General features: G+C 46.2%; 1 pseudogene; it reads right to left on the bottom strand.

The window, feature by feature from the left end:
* LOC115325551 overlaps positions 1–18,605 on the bottom strand; it is a 49,695-nt pseudogene that overhangs the window by 15,077 nt on the left and 16,013 nt on the right.

The raw sequence follows: 18,605 nt of genomic DNA, 5'->3' as shown, positions 1-18,605 counted from the left end.
TGAAGAGTTGATCGATTGTTTGCAAGTTTTCCATCGGAAACCCTATAATGTAATGATAATGGACATTAAGGACCTGTATTACTCGGTACGTCAATCACTCCTTTTTGCACGAGTCAGAGATTGACTGGAAGGCGATTTTGTGGTTTTTCAGTCACGGTCAGATATTGATGTACGTTTGTCTCTGAACTTACTAGACTTATACTTTAATTCCACTTCCGTCGAGTTTGGGAGAACAAGGCGCACCCAAACGGATGGTGTATGCATAGGTTCATTCTTAGCACCTGCGTATCTGAAATCTATTTGGCCTCTTTGGACTTAAAATTATGGAGTCTAGTGCAGTCTTTGTCAATTCAGGTTGTGATTATCAAATAATACGTAGATGATATGTTGATGTGTTTTGTAGTGAGGGACGTTTTTAAACTATCAAAAAGTCCGTAATTGATGCAGCGCCGGAGTTGTTGTTTAGTCACGAAGAGCCGATTGAAGGGGAACTACAGTTTTAAGATCTGTAGTTAAATGCGTCGGATGGATTGTGTTGGGAGTATGGCAAACTTGCGCCGAAACCTTGAATTGCTACCATATCCGAGCTTTCACTCGAAGTTAGTGAAAAGGGAAGTTATGATGTCGCCGCTAGATAATGCTTTAAAGAAATCACGTGTACGCAGTGTAGATGCTGCTATCAAGAACCAACAGTCACGGTTCAAAAATGTAGGCTATAAAGCTAACGTTGTTCAAAGTGTGACTATAAATGCTAATGAGGTTACAAGCGCTGACTAGAACTAAGAAAAAAAGGCTGGAAAGAATATAATGATAATGCAATTAAATGCAAAGGTGCAAGCGAGCTGGAAAAGAATGATGAAAATAATCCCTGGAGAAGGGGAACAAGAGGGACAAAGGACAAACATAAATCTCCAAACACAGCTAGGTGACTGGTGCGCGTCTGAAAAAATCTGCCTGGTTCGGATTTTTTAGTAGTAGCCTGCATTCGTTTTTTCATGGTATTTCGTATTATACCTGTTGGCTATTGCAAGAAAGTTCAGTGTGAAAGTGGCATTTACAACAAATTGCAAATGGGGCAAATTGACTCCGTTTTCTATGGTACCACAGAGCCGCCAGATAAGGCACAGAGGACCCTGTGTGCCTCGCGAGGTGGGGGTTGTTTACGATATCCCCATGGCTTGTGGCTTCTCTTACATCGTGCACACGAAACACTGTCTAAATGAAAGGTTGTTGGAGCACAAGCTGCCGTTAAAAAACAAAGCTTCCGACTCAGAAATGGCGAAAAATATGAAGGAATGCGGAAACTGTACACCAGAGCGGGAAAAAATACACTAGTTTTATGCAAGGAACGAAATTGCACAAAAAGATTAATAAAGGAGACGATTAGGATCACCTCCGCTAGAAATTGCATCAGCCAACCCAACAAAATGCACAATTGGGCGAGTTGGTGAGAGTTCATAATTATTTACAGCGCGACTGGGACAAGGACAGACAGAGGAGAAAACACAACCCTTTATAACAATGAGTGCTGTGACGCAAAATTTTATGTTGCTGTAACTTTCTTTTTTTTTTAAGGGAAGTGGGATATGTGGCCTTTGCGGTTTCTCAGGTCACTGCGTATGTTGTCTTTGTGGTTTTCGAGGTCACTTGACGTCCCTTCCCTGTGTATGTTAGTTTCCGTAGGCGGTTATATAAGATTTGTGTAGAGGTCAGCAACGGGACGTGCGCGTTGCGGTTATCTTGGTTTGATTTTTTTTCGATGAGAAGAGTGTTATGATACGGGTTTGTCCGTTTTGTGCTAGGAGGATAGAAGGGCACGAGAGGGCATGACGTCGGCCGCGTAGCCTCCACAAGCCATGCTCCATTGACGCCTCGCCTCTTTCTCATTTTCCTCATTACTCTCCTCACTTGCCATGCCAACGTGACCACAATACGTGACCGTAGCTAGCCTCGGTCTTGCTATGGGGTACTAGGATACACCAAGTCTAGCCTTAGATCTGATAAAACCTGCCGGACGGAGCGCGCGTAAGCCTGCAAGGAGTCCTACAATCAACCATTCATCTCACACGTGACATGTCACGCGCACCCATTGCCAGAGAGATCTACGGTCACACAGGGCACAAAATCGTTTAAACTTTTGATGACTAGGCTTCACCAATATTGTAAGTATTTCTAACCTCCTTGGTTTTGCGTAAGAGAGCCATTTGTTCTGGTTTAGGGTTGGTACCTTGTGGCTTTTATTGCCTTGTTCTTTTTGAGGTCACTTGAACGCCATTTCTATGTGTGTTAGGTTGCTTGGGTGGTTTCTTCTAACAATTGTATAACGGTCAGCTATGGGGCGTGCTCAAGTGCCTCGATGTGGGTGCGGGAGAGGATTTGTATAAGCGATGGCTTCAATAAAAGTTGTTAGCTGAGTTTGAGACCTGTGTCCTGTCTCCATTCTTTCCGTCGTCTCCGGTCATAAAGATGTGCAATTTAAACCAGCTCGCCTGTTTACTAGCTCTATCATCGATTATAGTATGGATCTTACATGTTCTCACATGCTTTAATATCATCGTACGTGTTTATTGAACTAAGAAATGTCTCCTCGAAATAAGATGTTTCACAAGGACAATGTCTCTACTTCCCGTCCAAATGCGAAGACCGAACGGCGACGTTCGGCAGTAAGCATTTGCGTTCGAACGCTGAATAGACGGGCAATCCTTTCCTCTTTGCGAGCCTTCCCTTTCTGACGCTGGTTTGTTAGAGTGCCAGAACTCATAATCGTGGTGTTCGCGGGAACGTCCCGTCGGTTCGCATATCAAATTTTGTTCTTTTTCCACGATTGATCACCATTACTTTTTGTCATATATGCCTTTTCTGGTACAAAACGTCCTCCTAAGTACAGTACACGTGTCACACATTTCGTAACGGTTTCGCCGCGTTTTACACGGGTTCCCGGACATTTAGCATATTCTGCGCCAAAAACGTAGCCCGTCAAAAAAAAAAAGAAACAAGAAATAAGTCGGACAATAATGCCACGATCTTAGAGTTACATTAAATGTCATACAACGTCCGGGCGGATCGCAGAATTCTACCATCCGATAGAGAACTCAAGCTGCGCCGAAAAGCTCATCGTGGCTTGTGCTCGTCGTCCTTCGGCGTTTGCACTCCCCGGTTCAAGCAATAAACGCGGGGCACAGCAAAAAAAAAAAAAAAAAAGAAACCGTGATTTTTTGGTTCTTATTTTGTGTCTGATTGGTGGGTTTATCCGTAGAAAGCGAACGTACAAAGACGACGAGCGCCGTGACGATGCACTTTTGGCGATGCTTGGTTTGCTTAATTGAATTTTGATGTTGGTTACGCGGTCCGACTTGGAGAGAAACCGGAGTAAAAAAAACATTTGAGTCGGAAAGACCCGCGATTTCGGTGCAGTAAGTTGCCTTGGTTTCTATTTGTTCTACTCGGCGGAAGATGTCCCCAGTATACATCTGGTAAGAATGGATTACGTTTCGCTGCATTCATAAAACAGGGTAAAACTTTCAGCCTTTCCAGTCTGGTGAAGAAGGAAGACCAGCGAATCTGTACTCTGATGGGACGACCTGAAGCACGACTACTCAGACGACCTCAAGGAGGACGCCTAGAGGACGATGCGTAGAGGACGACGTCTACGACGACCTCAAGGACGACGTCTAGGACGACCTCAAGGACAACTTCTGAACGAGCTCAGGGACGACGTCTAGGACAACTTCAAGGACAATCTCAAGGACAATCTCAAGGACAATTTCTAGGACGACTTCTAGGACAATGGCAACGACGATTTCACGGACGATTTTTAGGAACACCTCAAGGACAACCTCTCGGACAACCTCAAGGGCGACCTCAAGGACGACGTTTAGGACGACTTCTAGGACGACGCTGAGAGAAATTCAGTCTTTCCTCTTTGGTGAAAACCAGAGTGGAAAGGCTGGAAAGGTTGCCGCCATCTATGACCGAGGCCGGCAAGTCGGTTGCCTGGTTGCCGCCGTCGCTCATAGATGGCGGCAACTGTCAAGACCACCAAGACCACCTCTGGGTGAAGGGATAACTGTTGAAGTCTCCCATGGCAGTGTGCGTGATCTATCTTGCGGTGGGAAGTGCGCGGGAGGACGAGAATTAGGCCATTATTTCATATGTTGTAAAGGGTGCAATGGCCATCGATGGAGGCAGACGTACCTTAATACTGAGGGATTAACGGACATATCGCAGAATTAGACGGGTGGGAGCAGAGTAATGGGCGGCGACTACTATAGATAGTTGAGAAGTTGCAACTCGAGGTGGTCAATCTACGACCAACCTGTGAAGGGCAGCACAAATGGTGCGCACGAGGAAGTAAAATTTGCATTGACTATGCTGTCGTATCTCACCACCTTGGAAAAAAATATTACACAAGTGCAGAAAGATGAAGAAGGCGATCACCGTGCTGGTAGCGATCATAATCGTTTGAGGCTGGACTTCAGCAAAGCCACCTGGAGAAACACAAAAAAGCGGTACGAGATCCCCAGGCGATCATAGTTGAGTGAGCAGGCAGTTGAGAGCGTTATGAAGAGTTTTGAAAAAAGCGGCAGCAGGATGCGGGCAGCTGGATATCGAGACTACATCACAGTGCTTAAAACCTCATCGAGGGACGCACATCGAAAATATTGATCGGATGTAGAGATGGTGGGACGTTGAAATCAAGTCCGCCATTCATGCCCAAGAAGCTAACGGGTGTCATCGATTGGCACTCCGCTCTGGGCTTGAAGAAGGGGTTGGTGAGAAATGGGAGGTGTATGGAGATTTGCAAGAGATATGCCAAACAACTCATCCAGTAGAAGATAACAATTGCACATCTGGCGACCGTCCAAGTTATTCGGTGCAGCGGCAGAGACGCACCGAGGATGTTTTGGGCATTCCTTGGGTCCTTAGACGGCAGAGATCAGGAAACCACTATTGTCGACGAGGTCGCTAGGTAACTGCGTGCTGAATGGCGAAAAAATACCCGAGCAAGACACTTACAGGTACCTTTCTATTACACTCACCGATAAGCAAGAGTACTTGGCCGAGCACCATCTACATCTCCGACAGGCACGAGGCACCAACGTTCTTCGCAAAGAAAACTTATGGAGCTGCAACCAGTTTGTTGTTACACGAGAACTCATGAAAGCGGCCATAGTACCTGGTCTAACTTTTGCCGACGCCGTTATCTGCGTACCCGGAGATGTGCGGGAGATTATGGAGTGCCATTAGCGAGACGTCGGGTGGCAGGCCGTAGGATGCCATGCTATGGTGGCCAACGAGGCTGTCCAAGGAGACCTCGGGTGGCCATCCTTCGAAGCCAGAGAAGCGGCGAGCAAGATCGGCTACAACGAGCGACTGTGATTCATGAACCAAAATCGGTGGGCAAAGCGACTTTTCGAATACATCCACCGTACAAGTATACAAACAAGATGGAGGAAGTGGCTATATCAACTAGAAAAGAAATTAGTTTCTTCGCAGGGCCCGTGAGTGAAAATACAGATACAAAGTGGAAAACGGAGGTTTGGAAGAGATTGCATGAAGAGGAGGCCTTACAGTGGGCAGAGGCGGCCAAGAGCAAGTCAAAGCTGCGGGTGTACAACCTCAGCAAAAAAAAACAAAAAAAAACAATATCAGCGAAGGCTCAGTTATACGGTAACAGCCTGGGCAGCCGCTTTCTCGTTAAGGCACGTGCAGGAGGGCTGAGAACGCTAGTGTACCAACAAAAATATAATAGGATTATGGAAACGACAAGATGCCGGGCTTGTGAAGAAGAGTATGAAACCATCGAACACATCGTCATCTCATGCACAGGCCTGCAACCGAGGCATCCGGTGCAGTGTTACCACGCTCCTGAAAACGTACAGATACCTGGCCAGGCCCTTCCAGAAGCCCAATTGCTTGCGGAAGCATTCGGATTCTAATCACCTGCGTCGGGGTCAGTGCTGAACGCGTTTCTAGACAGAGATGCTGCCGCTATTCCTTAAAGTGAGGTTGAAACGCGCGCCACAGCCTTCACGAAGCAGTCTGGACGGAGCTGTGAAGTGACCTAAAGGACGAAAAGGAGATTGGAGGGCTGGCGGCGAAGGATAAAAACAAAGTGAATGCGAATGGAAAGGAGAACATGAAAGAAATAAGTGTTTTTTTTCATTTAATATACATATATTTTTTGGCTAGGTATGAACATGGTTTGGAACCGCCCGATTCAAAGGAACAGCTGCAAGATCATCATCATCATCATCATTTCTGTCGACATTTCTTTGCCGGGAACACGATCCTCGGGGAACTAACCCTTAACAACTCCGCCGTAAAAAAAATAAATAAATAAATAAAAAAGTTAAAAACATGGTAAGAAAGTGCAGTATAGTCAGCACACCTCATCGGCTGTGAGACGACCTGGAATTAAAATCCGGACTCTGCCAAACTTTTTACAGCGGAGCTGTTAAGGCTAGGTTTCCCGGAATCGTGTCCGCTACCAAACAAACGTCAACACAACACTCTGGTTGTCGCCGTCGCTCACAGATGGCGGTAGCTGTCCAGAGTGTTGTGTTTGCCGGTTGTCTGCTTGCCGCCGTCGCTCATAGAAGGCGGCAACCTTTCCAGCCTAACCACTATGGCTTGCCGACTCGCGGACGGCCATTACTTAATTTCCACCATAGTACACTCTTAGAAAAATGGGTATGAATAGTCCTCCCTCAGGGGAGGAACGGTCTTGTAATCTATGTTCCTTTAGAAAGGGAGAAACTTTCGTCCCTAAGCAGGGGAGGAACTGGTTCCTCCGTCGCCTGCACCTCAATATGGCGGCCCTGAATCGAGGAAATCGAGCTCAATAAGGCTTAACGAGGACGCTACGTCTCTTGTACGGGACGAGAGAAGCAGCAAATAAAAGCGTAACACGAAGTTTCTGCGAACTGTGTTCATTTTCCGAAGCCAGATTCCCCCCACAGGTACAGAAACTTGCGTTTCGAAAGCAGTTACTCAGTCTTCTCGTCGACAGCAGTGCGATGTTAAACGGAGACAACCGATACCCAGTTACTTCGCGCACTTTGCGTCTTACCTTTGGTGTTCCTCGAGTCACAATTTCTTCGTCAACCGCACATCACGGAGAAGGGCAAACTCAATACGCGAAACCAAAAGCCGCTCTCGAAAGACCAAACTCGGAGCCGCTGTTTATCGCGTAGCGTAAAAGAAGATTAAATCGCTAGCCACCAGATGGCGGGAGGAAGCAGAGTAATTGCAAGTAGCTAGGCTAGGTGGCGCTAGGTACCGCCCAATTCATGTTCTACAAAAAATAATTTGCTTTCCTCAGGCCACTCTGCGCTTATTACAAGCACTCCTCAGGCCACTACTGCGCTTATTACAAACACTACGCTTGTAATAAGCGGAGTTAAACTTACATTGAGCACATACACGGCACACACAAATATGAATACTATGGAATATCGCACTAACCCGAACACTACACACGTTCCCTGCGTTTCCCTCTTTTATACTGGTTGTTTTGAACGTGCGGAACTTTTCGGTCACTTCCTAAACAATAAAAAATATTCCCAGCATGTTGATTTTTCCCAGCAATGTCATACCTCTGAGAGTATTTTGAATGGCCCAGGGGATGAATCTCTTATTAAAAAGCAAACGCTCAATCATTCCGTAATTGTTTGAAAGCCAATAAATCAAGCCGCTCCAAAGCGGTTCGAAGACATGAGTTTGTTTCCCCACACGGTACGTCGTAGCCTGTATTTCTGTTGTTTTTTCTATTTGTGCTGTTCGCGCAAAGCTGCAATTGCCGTCTTGAATTAATCTCTGTAGAGCGGACTCAGCTGGAAGTGATGCTTCACGGGCTGAGAAATCGCTTTTCGATCAACTTAAATGCAGTCAAAGCCGCGACTTGCGGCAGGTGTTAAGTGTACGAAGCTACGCCCATGGTGAGCCCGAAAACTTCTAGCGCTCATCCCAGCGCGCCACTTGGAGGGCAGTTTCTCCAGGAACCGTAGTATATTTAAACAGCAAAATAAAAAGTAGCCTTTTTTTCGATTTTACATACTATTGTTTTTTAATGCCGAAATTCCATACTGTAAATATACGTACTTTCCGTCACGAACTCGTACTGTTCAGTCCTTGCCCTAGAGCGCAATCGCTCTCGGGGACGAAACAATTCCGACAGTCACATTGGCCACTGTACGATAGGGATAGGAGCTTCTACTGTTCAGACCAGCGTTTCAAAATGAGTGTTCGCAAGTTGATCGATTGCACGTAATCCCTCAATGGGTATTAAACTTTTTAATGTAACGGGGAATGTCAACCTGCGACACCCCGCCCCCTCCGATCACGGCCCGACCAGCGGCATCAATGCCCAACAGTTTACGATCTCATTTTCTTGTTACACCAGTGATACGCGAACACACGGTCACATCGGCGATAATTCCAGTCTTCTGTTCACAACCCACAACACTGCCATCACGATGTTGCAGCTATGTTACTGACACCCACAAATACAAAACCACGTTAAACGCCGGTTGCACTCGGCATCGGAAAATAGAACCTAACTCAGCACGGAAGGCGCCCAGGCAGCCGGCAGCAAAACCTGCCTGTCTTGGACGCAATTCCTGCGGTTTCCATAACGTCGAAAACGTCGACACAGTTTTTCGTGGTTTCGCTGCTGTAGTTCCGCGTGTGTCCCGCAAATCGGAGACGGGCATCCTACCCAGTGTACGTTGCGCTGCTGGCACTGCTCCGGAACTTCGCTGTTTCTAGCGGCTTTGTTTGCTCGTTTGATAAAATTAGTGATGAAAACGTCAATGCAACCGCAACGTTCTGCACGTTTAGACTAGAAGACGGAATTACAGGCGGCCTTCGCTGCCGCTGAAGCTTAATCAACTAAACAGTTATTTATTAAACAACGTGCTCGACCTGCTCGAAAATCGAAACCGAAAGATGAGTCGGGAGGGCGAAAGCTTTCTCCCGTCTGCCTGAAGAAGGAGAAAAACGTTTCGTTCCTCCCCTTTTCTCGTGTCCGCTTGAGGGCGCGTCAGTAGAAGGGAGGAAGACGCGCCGTTGCTACTTTTTTCCTCCATTTTTTTCTTAGAGTGTACAGCTTCGCTGGCTTTCCTTCTTTTCGATTGTGGAAAGGCTGAAAGTTTTTCTTCTTTTTTTTTCGTGAATTTATGAGAAAGTTAATTTGCATCAAAAACGTATGTGACCTAACCTTCATTCTCATTTCGTAACTATTTTTATCGAATATCCACATTTAATTTATTTGCTTCCTGGAACCAGTTCTTAGAATCAACGAAAAAGACCCGTGATCTTTGTAATCTAATAGTTGCTGACAGCTGATTAAACGCCGTCTGTAATGAGTTCCAACCATCTTAGCATCACTCCGAAGCCACTGAGATTGCAATCTTTACCGATAAGATAGCCAAAGAACAAATCACAAAGCGAGAAGTGGGAGCATATTAGGTCACGCACTGAGTTTCGTAGGCCCTCGGACACTATTGGAAACTCCAACGCCCTATACATGGCGGCGCGGTAGTTTCAAGGATGCGGAAAAAATGGGGATAGATTCTCCGTTGTGCGCTTTCTGGCTCTCGCTGGTCAGTGTGCTAAGACTACTTTATTTGGCTACGAATACAAAGCGGTCAGGGCAGGAGCATATCACAGGGAACAAAGATGTTGACGCGTATTTGTGGATGGGCCACGTTGATCTTTAAGATGAGGCGAAGCGGAATACCACAATTCCTATTTCAACGCACTTGCGTTTTCTTCCCTGCTAAAACTGCGCGATACACAAACTCGGGGCGCGGAACCATGCAGTAGCAACAGCACCAGGGCCGACAGTCCCTGCCACCGTCTCTATCGCCGACCCCGCTCCTCTGGTTCTTCGTTCCTCCGGCAGAAGACGAGCGGCGTCCTGGAGTTTCGAATGCAAGGTGTTTCTTTCTAAGCTTAATTTTAGTGATTTAAAACAAAAAGCAGTGAGAGCTATACTAATGTGGTTTGTGCTGGTGAGTAGCACTGGCAAGGGGATATAACATAGGGAGCGAATCGTCACAATAAGCCAAAAATTAAAAAAAAAATTGTTTATAAACTTTTTATTGGTCAAAAAATAAACCTATCTTTTAAATTAGAATCTTGCTAAACGTCATTCAAAACCACTTCATTATTAATTTTGGTACAAATACCTTGAGCATCTGCGAAGAGCACTAGTGCGCTAGAGTTACCACTTGTGCCTGAGGCACAAGGCTGGGCTGAGCAAACCCGGGTAAGACGCGGAAAATCTGCGCGGGCACGTTACCGCACCGGTTGCCTTGCTCCGGCTGCACGTGTGGAAACTTTAGCGATCCACTCGGCTTCCCACGTGCTCCAAGTATTCATAATTGTGATTGATTTAATGATTTTTATTATGCTCAGTGAGTGTCTAATTAGAATCATAAATTAGTTAATTATCCGACCGATCGTCACGATTATAGGTTCCTATGTATATCACCCACTCACATGCTCAAACCACATTAGTGTAGCTTTGACGGCGTTTGTTTTGAACGAATACGTTAGGCTTAAAACAAACACTCTGCATAATGAAGTTTGCTCTAAGACCCAGACGTTCGAAACGCTTACTGCCGGTATTAAGAGCCTCATGTGCCTAATCTAGGACAACATCCGTTAGACCGTACAGGTCTCACCTGTCAGGGTTGAATTTCTCGGGGTCCACCCAGTACCTTGAATCGTGGTGCATCAGGCGAACGGGAACGTGAACGTGCGTGTCCTTTTGAATCCGAAAGCCGTTGAATTCGAAGTCCTTCACGCATCTTCTTGTGACGTTCCTGCGTGCCAGATTTATTCGACATGATCAAAAGCGCACTGAGCATTTTGGGTCCACCGTTCAAGTGTACTATATATGATCAACCTTTCCAAATAATGAGGTCTGCGCGCTGCCCTCCTTGTCTGCTGGGCTGTGGAATGCCTTCTGAGCATTAGCTCTACACTCTAAAAAAAAGCCCGTGCGTCCACTTTCACTCACAACACCTCGGAGAGCCAATTACCGCAACTTACGGAGGCAGCTCAGCGAATGACGATGCGGAAACATATGTTTAGACCAAAAAACGCAGCCTGAGTTGTGACATTAAGCAATGCAAAACGTCACGCTTGCATTGGTTAATGTCACAACTCAGTCTGCATTTTTTGGTCTGAACATATGTTTCGGCATCGTCATTCGCTGAGCTGCCTCCGTAAGTTGCGGTGATTGGCTCTCCGGGTGTTGTGCGGGAAAGTAAACGCACGGGCATTTTTTAGAGTGTAGCTCTGTTGTGCGGTGTATCATACGGTGCGCATGTATCCACAGTTCAGTGACTCAACATTTTTCGCCCGGGTGATAGGAGCTGCAACGGTCTATCATCACGCTTCTTGCTTATATAGTATACCCTCTTCAAAAGTCCGCATCAAGGATTGTCCGCCACTGTTTTCTCACGTACCCTGAGAATGGATTGAACACGAGTGTGACGTCATTGTTCGACAAGGACTCGCATCCAGTCTGGCGCTTCGTGTCAAAGCAATGGCGACCGCCAATATTGCCTGATGGACTTTTGAAAATGGTCTATCGTTCTGCGGCGTTCTTATTGGCTGATGCCACAGCCTTGGTGCCTGCGCTGCGAGAATGAGATGCTCACTATTTGCCTTGCGTTTTTTTTTTATTTTTTTAAAGACACTGCAGTGAAAATAAAATTAACAACATCTGCTAATCGCAAGCCACTTTTTTTTTTAATTTGATGGTTTTAGTTTGCGTTTTAAACTACCGATTCCAGCGAGCGAACGAAGCGCAGCCATCGGAGGGCGCGACGCATCTCGGGAAATCCGGAGCCTTCAGCGCGTTCGTGACGTCAGGTTTAACTTAACGTGGAAGACTACAGGGAGGCTGGTGTGGTTGTGTGCTTGGCGACTTGATGGCGTCAACGCGTTCAACCTGCACGTTTGGAATGGCCGATGTCTTTTAATACAATGCCAGCCGAGGCAAAAAAGTGTTTCAGCTCAGCTTCATACTTCTTTTTCCCCGCCCCCCGCAAAAGTCGAATAAGCGCGGAAGAGAATGGAAATCCGGATCGGCCAAGTTTGACAGCCTACGCGCGCTCGTAGCTTGGCGTCGTACTTCCGACGAGCAGCGCTGTTTTTGTGGGAAGTTCTCCGTTAGGAAATTTGGGAACATCAAGCAGGAGCAAACTAGTCATCGGTTTACTTTTGAAAAAGAAAAAAAAAAGAAAAACGTTTTGATGTCTTGATATCTAGACAATAAAATAGACACTGAAATTTCGTTGCGACCACCGTTTAAACTTTCAGCGATTATAACGCCCGTGTCCTAACGTAAACTATTTCTCTCGGTTGCAAATACATCCCTCAAAAGTGACTAGAGTCAAGAATTTAGTCAAGAATTTTACTGCTAAGGATAGGTTCTAGTTTTTCCTATTTAAAAAAAAAATCCTTCTCCTGTGACCTTTGAAAGTAGTGCAAGCAAATATCCGCCAAACCGGTTATCCGGCTAAAACAGGAGAGCGGACCCGGTCTCGAGAGCCGGTTACCCGGTTAATCACTCCTGTTGTGTTAGCACTAACGGTTTCGCGCAGTGCACCACTAACCACATGTCGGTGTGTATTTCAGAGGGAACTTCTTCACAAAAGAAATGCTTGTACGTGAATTCCCGTCGAAATTAAAAATATTTCGTCCGCCGATAACATTCGTCTTTCACAGAGCTGTTGCGTTGCGTCTAATAACCAACCGGAAACGGTTTTTGTTTCTTTTTTGTTTATTTCTTCACCTGAGATTAGGTAGAAGCTCTTCAGTATGCGGCCTTGGAACAACAAACCTCTCCAAAATGAAAACCTTATTTTCCCTTGTTATTTCCGTTGAGTTTCAAAAGATGCAGAGAGAACAGGCAAACCGTCGGGATGTAAAACAAAAGGGATACATATTTGTTACGACCGAACAATTTCAATATCAGTGCTGAAGATGGAATGATCGAGTATTCGAATATCCGGATATTTAAATAACCGAATAAGCGAGAAACGTATACGGTTGTTCGAATATGCGGTCATCTGGTTTTCAACTTCGAAGAATTCGTTTAACCGAATAAACGGATAACCGGTTATCTTCAAAGCCGGTTCTACTGCTGGTGCTTCTTCAAAACGTCCGCGGTATTTCCTCATCTTCTTTAATAAATTATTTTATTTTTTGCGGGAGGGTGGTATTTTCTGCGCAGTGCCGGCTACTCCGGTAACCTATCGGTGCTGTATAAGTTTTTGCGAAATATAGAAATAATATTCGGTAATGAATTTTTTTTGACCACTGCTGTTATCTTGTTTGTTACCTAAATGCCTTTAAATGCAAAATATAGAAATCTTGTAAGGTAAAACCTTGAACTGAACTAGGATACAGTACCCTGGCTGTGCGGGATAAAATCTTAAGGATTCCGCAATGACTTGTTTCAAGTACCGCAGGCTGAAGATGCTGTCGTACATGATGCTTCCCTGCAAGGACGATCCTAAAAAGAAAGAAATGACATGTTAGGACTTGTAGATATACTAAAAAAACTCATAAGGGCATATCGGAAAGATCGAATTACGATTTCCGAAAGACTCGAGCTACATGTCCACACAAAACTTGCTCAGCAGCAAACGTACGTTAACACAGTGGCACCATCTATCGGTGAGGCTCGGACCACTTCCACCTTGTGTTGAACTAAACTGCATGTTTTGCAGTATTTGAGAGGTCAAACGTGCACACTATCTACGAGAAATGGTTGCTTATCACATTGTTAGAATTAAGTAAATCTCATGGCGAAAGAATTCTACGGGAAATTTTATTAAAAATAAATACGTCTATTGGATGCGTTCCAGCGCTATTCTAAAAATGGCGCCAGTGTGACATCTGTTGAGAAAACTACGACCACAATAGGACTGAAAACAGAACCGCGTGACCAATAACTCCCTACCGTGGGCTACATAAACACCTTCGAGATAAAAAAAAAGCCGTTCTACGGAGCCCGGAACGCGTCTCCGGCTGGTGTATTTACCACATTCAAGGTTACAAGAACAACTCGGTTGGAAAACTGCCATAGAGCCTATTTGGAAAGGTGGCTTTCATCTGTCCTCGAGAACCGAACTAAAGGCGATCGCAACGCCGCCGTTTCTCCCACAGCGGTCACTCAGTGGCCTTGTACGTCTTCACGTCGAGGTTTTACATCTAGTTTGTCTTGATAACAAAACTGGTTTATTCAGGTTGTCAGACTGCTCTTTACAGCTGAGTGAAACTGGACATTAACGTCATATCTGATACAGCTTCCGTTCAAACAAAGAAGAAACTTGAAACACTACAACTTGACTAACTAGTTTCCTAGTGCTGCACATTGTACTCGTTGGACACGTATGTTGGAACATCCATGTCCTCCAAGTCACAAATGGTTGCTTCAAATGCTCCCTTGCTCACAGGTAAATGCTGCCTGTTCCGTCTGTACACAACACCATTCTCAGCTTGCACCACGTAGAATCTTGGCGCCACTTGCTCTTTGACTTGTGCTTTGACATTCCAGTGCCGAGTGGCCTCAAACGCCTACAAGCATTGATACTTGTTTTGTACGTTTTTCCACTTTCCGTTTTTGCGCTGTGAGACGTCTGGCAGTCGAGACCTCAATCACCGCCCCATAAATAACTCGCACGCTGACCGTCCATACTCGAGTGGTGTGCATCTGTACTTTAGCAACCCTAGCCAAAAATCTTCTCCTGCATACTGAGTTTTCTTTTCAATCCTTTTGACTGCTTCGACCCTTTTTTCTGCGAGTTCATTCGCTCATGGAAATTTTGGGCTAGAGGTGATATGTTCGAACTCAGACTGTGTTTGAAATGCTGGAAATTCTCTGCTTGCAAATTGTGAGCCAGTGTTGGTGGAGACTTCTTTGGGGATTTCATGTCTGGCGAAAGCACTTGTTATATGGTGGATCACTTCAGCAGCACTAGTCTCTTTTAGCTGCACCACTTCATGGTAATTGGAGCAGGTGTCATATATTACGAGGTACGACGATCCTACATGTTGGCACAGATCAGCTCCAATCCTCTCCCACGCTTTACTGGGTGCATCTCTCATGATGAATGGTTCAGCAGGTTGCTGGTATGCAAATGCTCAACAAGCTGCACACTTTGATATGTATGACTCAATGTCGGCATTCATTTTTGGCCAGACTACGAAAGATCTTGTACGAGCTTTGCATTTGTTCATGCCTATGTCTCCTTCGTGCTCTCTTGCCAGCATGTCTACACGGCAAAAAGTTTGAGGTACACCTAAGAATTTCTTATGAGTTGTGAATGCGAAAGAATGCAAGCCGCTCGTCCGCTCCCTTTGTCGTGTGCTGCGCACTAGCGCGCGCGCACTTCGGGATCTCGGACGCCATGGCGCAGCGGCCAATGGGAGCCCCGTGGACGCGCGCCAGCCAAGGGAACCGAAGGTGGCTGAAACCAGTAGCCGGTTTCGCGCTTTACACTGATGACGCGAGCTCGCTCCATGAGACAGTTAACACTTTCGCATTAAAATTTCAAAAGAACTCCTCTTTAGCCCTTTAACAGGACACCAATGACCACAATCAACTCTGATGAGTTCCCCTTGATGTCTCCCTGTTGTTCTTGACCCTGGTGGATCCGTACCATAACTCCTCTTAGTTCATCATCACCCTCTGTGGCCCCTTGTAGTTTCTGAGGTGTCGCTCGACCCAGTGTTGTGCGTAATTTGCTGACAGCGTGTACTTCAACATCATTCAATTTTATCAATTAATTTTTGGCCTATTTTACTGGTGCGCGAGACAATATGTCGGCTAGCACCAAGTTCTTCTCAGGTGGATAGCACAGGTCAAACTCGTACTTCATCAGACGCATAAAACATCGCGGCAGATGAGGTGGCACGTCTCCAATGCTCTTCTGTGCTATGGAAATCGGTGGTCGATGGTCGATTTCCCGCGTCAATTTGCGGTCATAAATAAAGTCATGGAACTTCTCACACGCAAAAGTGATGGCGAGCGTCTGTTTTTTTCTTGTTTTTTTTTTTTTATTTGTGCATATCGCATTTTACAGTCCGTCATCACTCGTGGCGCATATGCTACTGGACGCCACTCTGCGGCATTGAGCTGTAGGTGTGACGCTTTCTGTACATACTATGATGCATCAGCTCTCACTTTTGTCTTCTTTTGAAGGCCAAAAAATGCTTACACTGGCTTGTCGTTCAGTGTTCTCTTCAGCCTGTCCCATTCTGCGTTGTGAGCTCAAATATCCAGTCAAATTTCACATCATTCTTGGTGAGTCTTCTGAGAAGATTAGTTTTCTTTGCAACAAGAATGGCAAATACTTGCCTATATAGTTGATGACTCCCAGCATCCCCTGTATTTCCTTCTTGCTTTGAGGAGTAGACATCTGAAGCAGTGACGCAACCAGTAATGGATCCGGCTCCACTCCATTTTTAGTTATTCGGTCACCCAGGTAGCTTATCTCTTGGACCGCTATTTGACACTTTACCTAGTTGAATGTCATTCCAGCTCTTCGGGCTGCATTGAGTGCTTCCCATAGTCTCTTGTCGTGCAATTCCTTGGATCGACCCCATACGAGTATATCATCAATGTAAACTCTTACTCCTTAAAGTCAATAAAGAACTTCAGTCAGGATCTGTTGAAATACTTCAGGCGACGACGAGATAGCAAATGGTAATCTCAGAGATCGGTAGAGTCCCAATGGCGTATCGAACGTGCACACTCAAGAGGCCTTCTCATCCAGTGGTACTTGTGATACCCATCATTGGCCTCCAGACCTGAGAAGAGCTTGGCATTTTCCAGTTCTGCTTCGATGTCCACACGGCGTAGCATTTGGTAGTGCTGCCGTGTCATGCATTCATTCCCTTGCCCTGTATCTTACCCACACAGTAGGTTCATTAACGCAGGTGATGACTCCAGCCTCTTCTATTGTCAGGAGTTCTTTCTTCAGTGTTTCTTTCAGAGTTTGTGGCACTCTTCTGGTCGGCTGTACCACTGGCTTTGCTCCATCTTGAAGGACAATTTTACACTCCCGTCGCACGCACCCTAGTCCTTCCAACAACTTAGAAAACTTATATTCCACCCTTCTTGGGCCATAGTTTCTTTCACCATGCGCACTCGCTGTACCAGCCCCATCAGTCCACTAGCTGCTATTCTCATTATTGCTTGGCATTATTTTTTCTCGATAAAGAACTCAATGTTCGCGCTCTTTCCTTTCAGTTTCACTTCCCGGAGTGCTTTCTCTTGATTTGCAATCACACCATCATTTTACTTTTAGGCATTGAAATGCTTGACTTCAGGCTCGTCATCTTACGTTACTTCCGGAACAGTGAACTTGGCAAAAGATTTGCCTGGGACCCTGTGTCACTTTTAGTTCAACTTCCTTGTTGGCTGCTAGGGCGTTGACCAGTTACTAATCTCCTTTCTGAGTCTTGCATGTGCTGATTTGAAGAACGGTGAAATCGCTGTCGTCCTGTTTTTACTTCATCTACCAACGCCTTCAATCTGCAACACACGGCGAGGGGATTCATCCTGTGGCACTTGTGGCACTTTTGGTTGTATGCCGGACATTTCCGTGGGTCATACTTCCGGCCGCTCTTAGGACAATTGTTTTCCGTCGGTTGGACTTTCCACTTACGCATGTCGATTCCATTCTTTTTGTCTACTGCGTCGACACGTCGGGGACCATCGAGAGTTTCATTTTGTGCCTAAAGAACCTCAGAGGCCCTTCCGAGCTGTATGGCCTTTTCCTACCAGATCTTGGTAGGATCCAGCCTATCTTGACACTGCGAAAATTTCTGTTGGTGCCGGAGATAGGCTGAAGCCTGCTCATGTCTCGTTTGTTCGAACTGTAAGGAATAAAGGCACGACACCTGCAGTAAAAGGGTACGAGGCACTTATGTTAAGGAGGAGCCAAGGAGAAGATGTACATTCGCCCCGCGGTAAACGCGAGCTCAAATATCTTACCAGCTCCTGACAGCGAGAGCGACCGCAAATTACGTATGCCGCATGGCAAAACGTAAACCTCCTCCTTGGCTCCGCCGTAACATGAGCGCCCCGTACCTTTGTACCCGAAGCGTCGCCCTTTGATTCCCTACAGTTTTAATAAACGAGACATGCGAAGTCCAAGCGCGATCCAGTTCATTAAGTCTTACCATGCCAAGACCCTCCCCCTCCCCCTTCCCCCCCCCCCCCCCCACACACACACACACGCACTGGTTCACCGAGTAGGAGCTCGTACTTCGCTTACGAGGCACCGAAACAGGCACCATTGTTTCCTGTTCGCACGTTTCTCGCAAGTTGCCTCGGCAGCTACAAAACTGATGCGAGGACAGAAGTGGTATATGCCAGGGTATATGCTCAAGCTGTGGCTCTTGAGCCGCATGCGGCTCTTCGTGTGCTAAAGTGTGGCTCCCTCCTTTAGGCCCCCCCCCCCCCTCCCCCCCGCAACCCTTCCGGCCACACGTGCACTTCCCCAAAAAGAGAAATGGAACGCGTTTTACATCGAAAGACAGGTTGCGGTTTGGTTGCCTTGGGCTAGTGC

The sequence above is a fragment of the Ixodes scapularis genome, unplaced genomic scaffold (assembly GCF_016920785.2).
Source record: "Ixodes scapularis isolate PalLabHiFi unplaced genomic scaffold, ASM1692078v2 PGA_scaffold4__175_contigs__length_147842914, whole genome shotgun sequence".
NCBI lineage: Eukaryota > Metazoa > Arthropoda > Arachnida > Ixodida > Ixodidae > Ixodes > Ixodes scapularis.
Note: the sequence above shows the minus strand (reverse complement) of the source record. Positions and strands in the feature narration are given on the sequence as shown.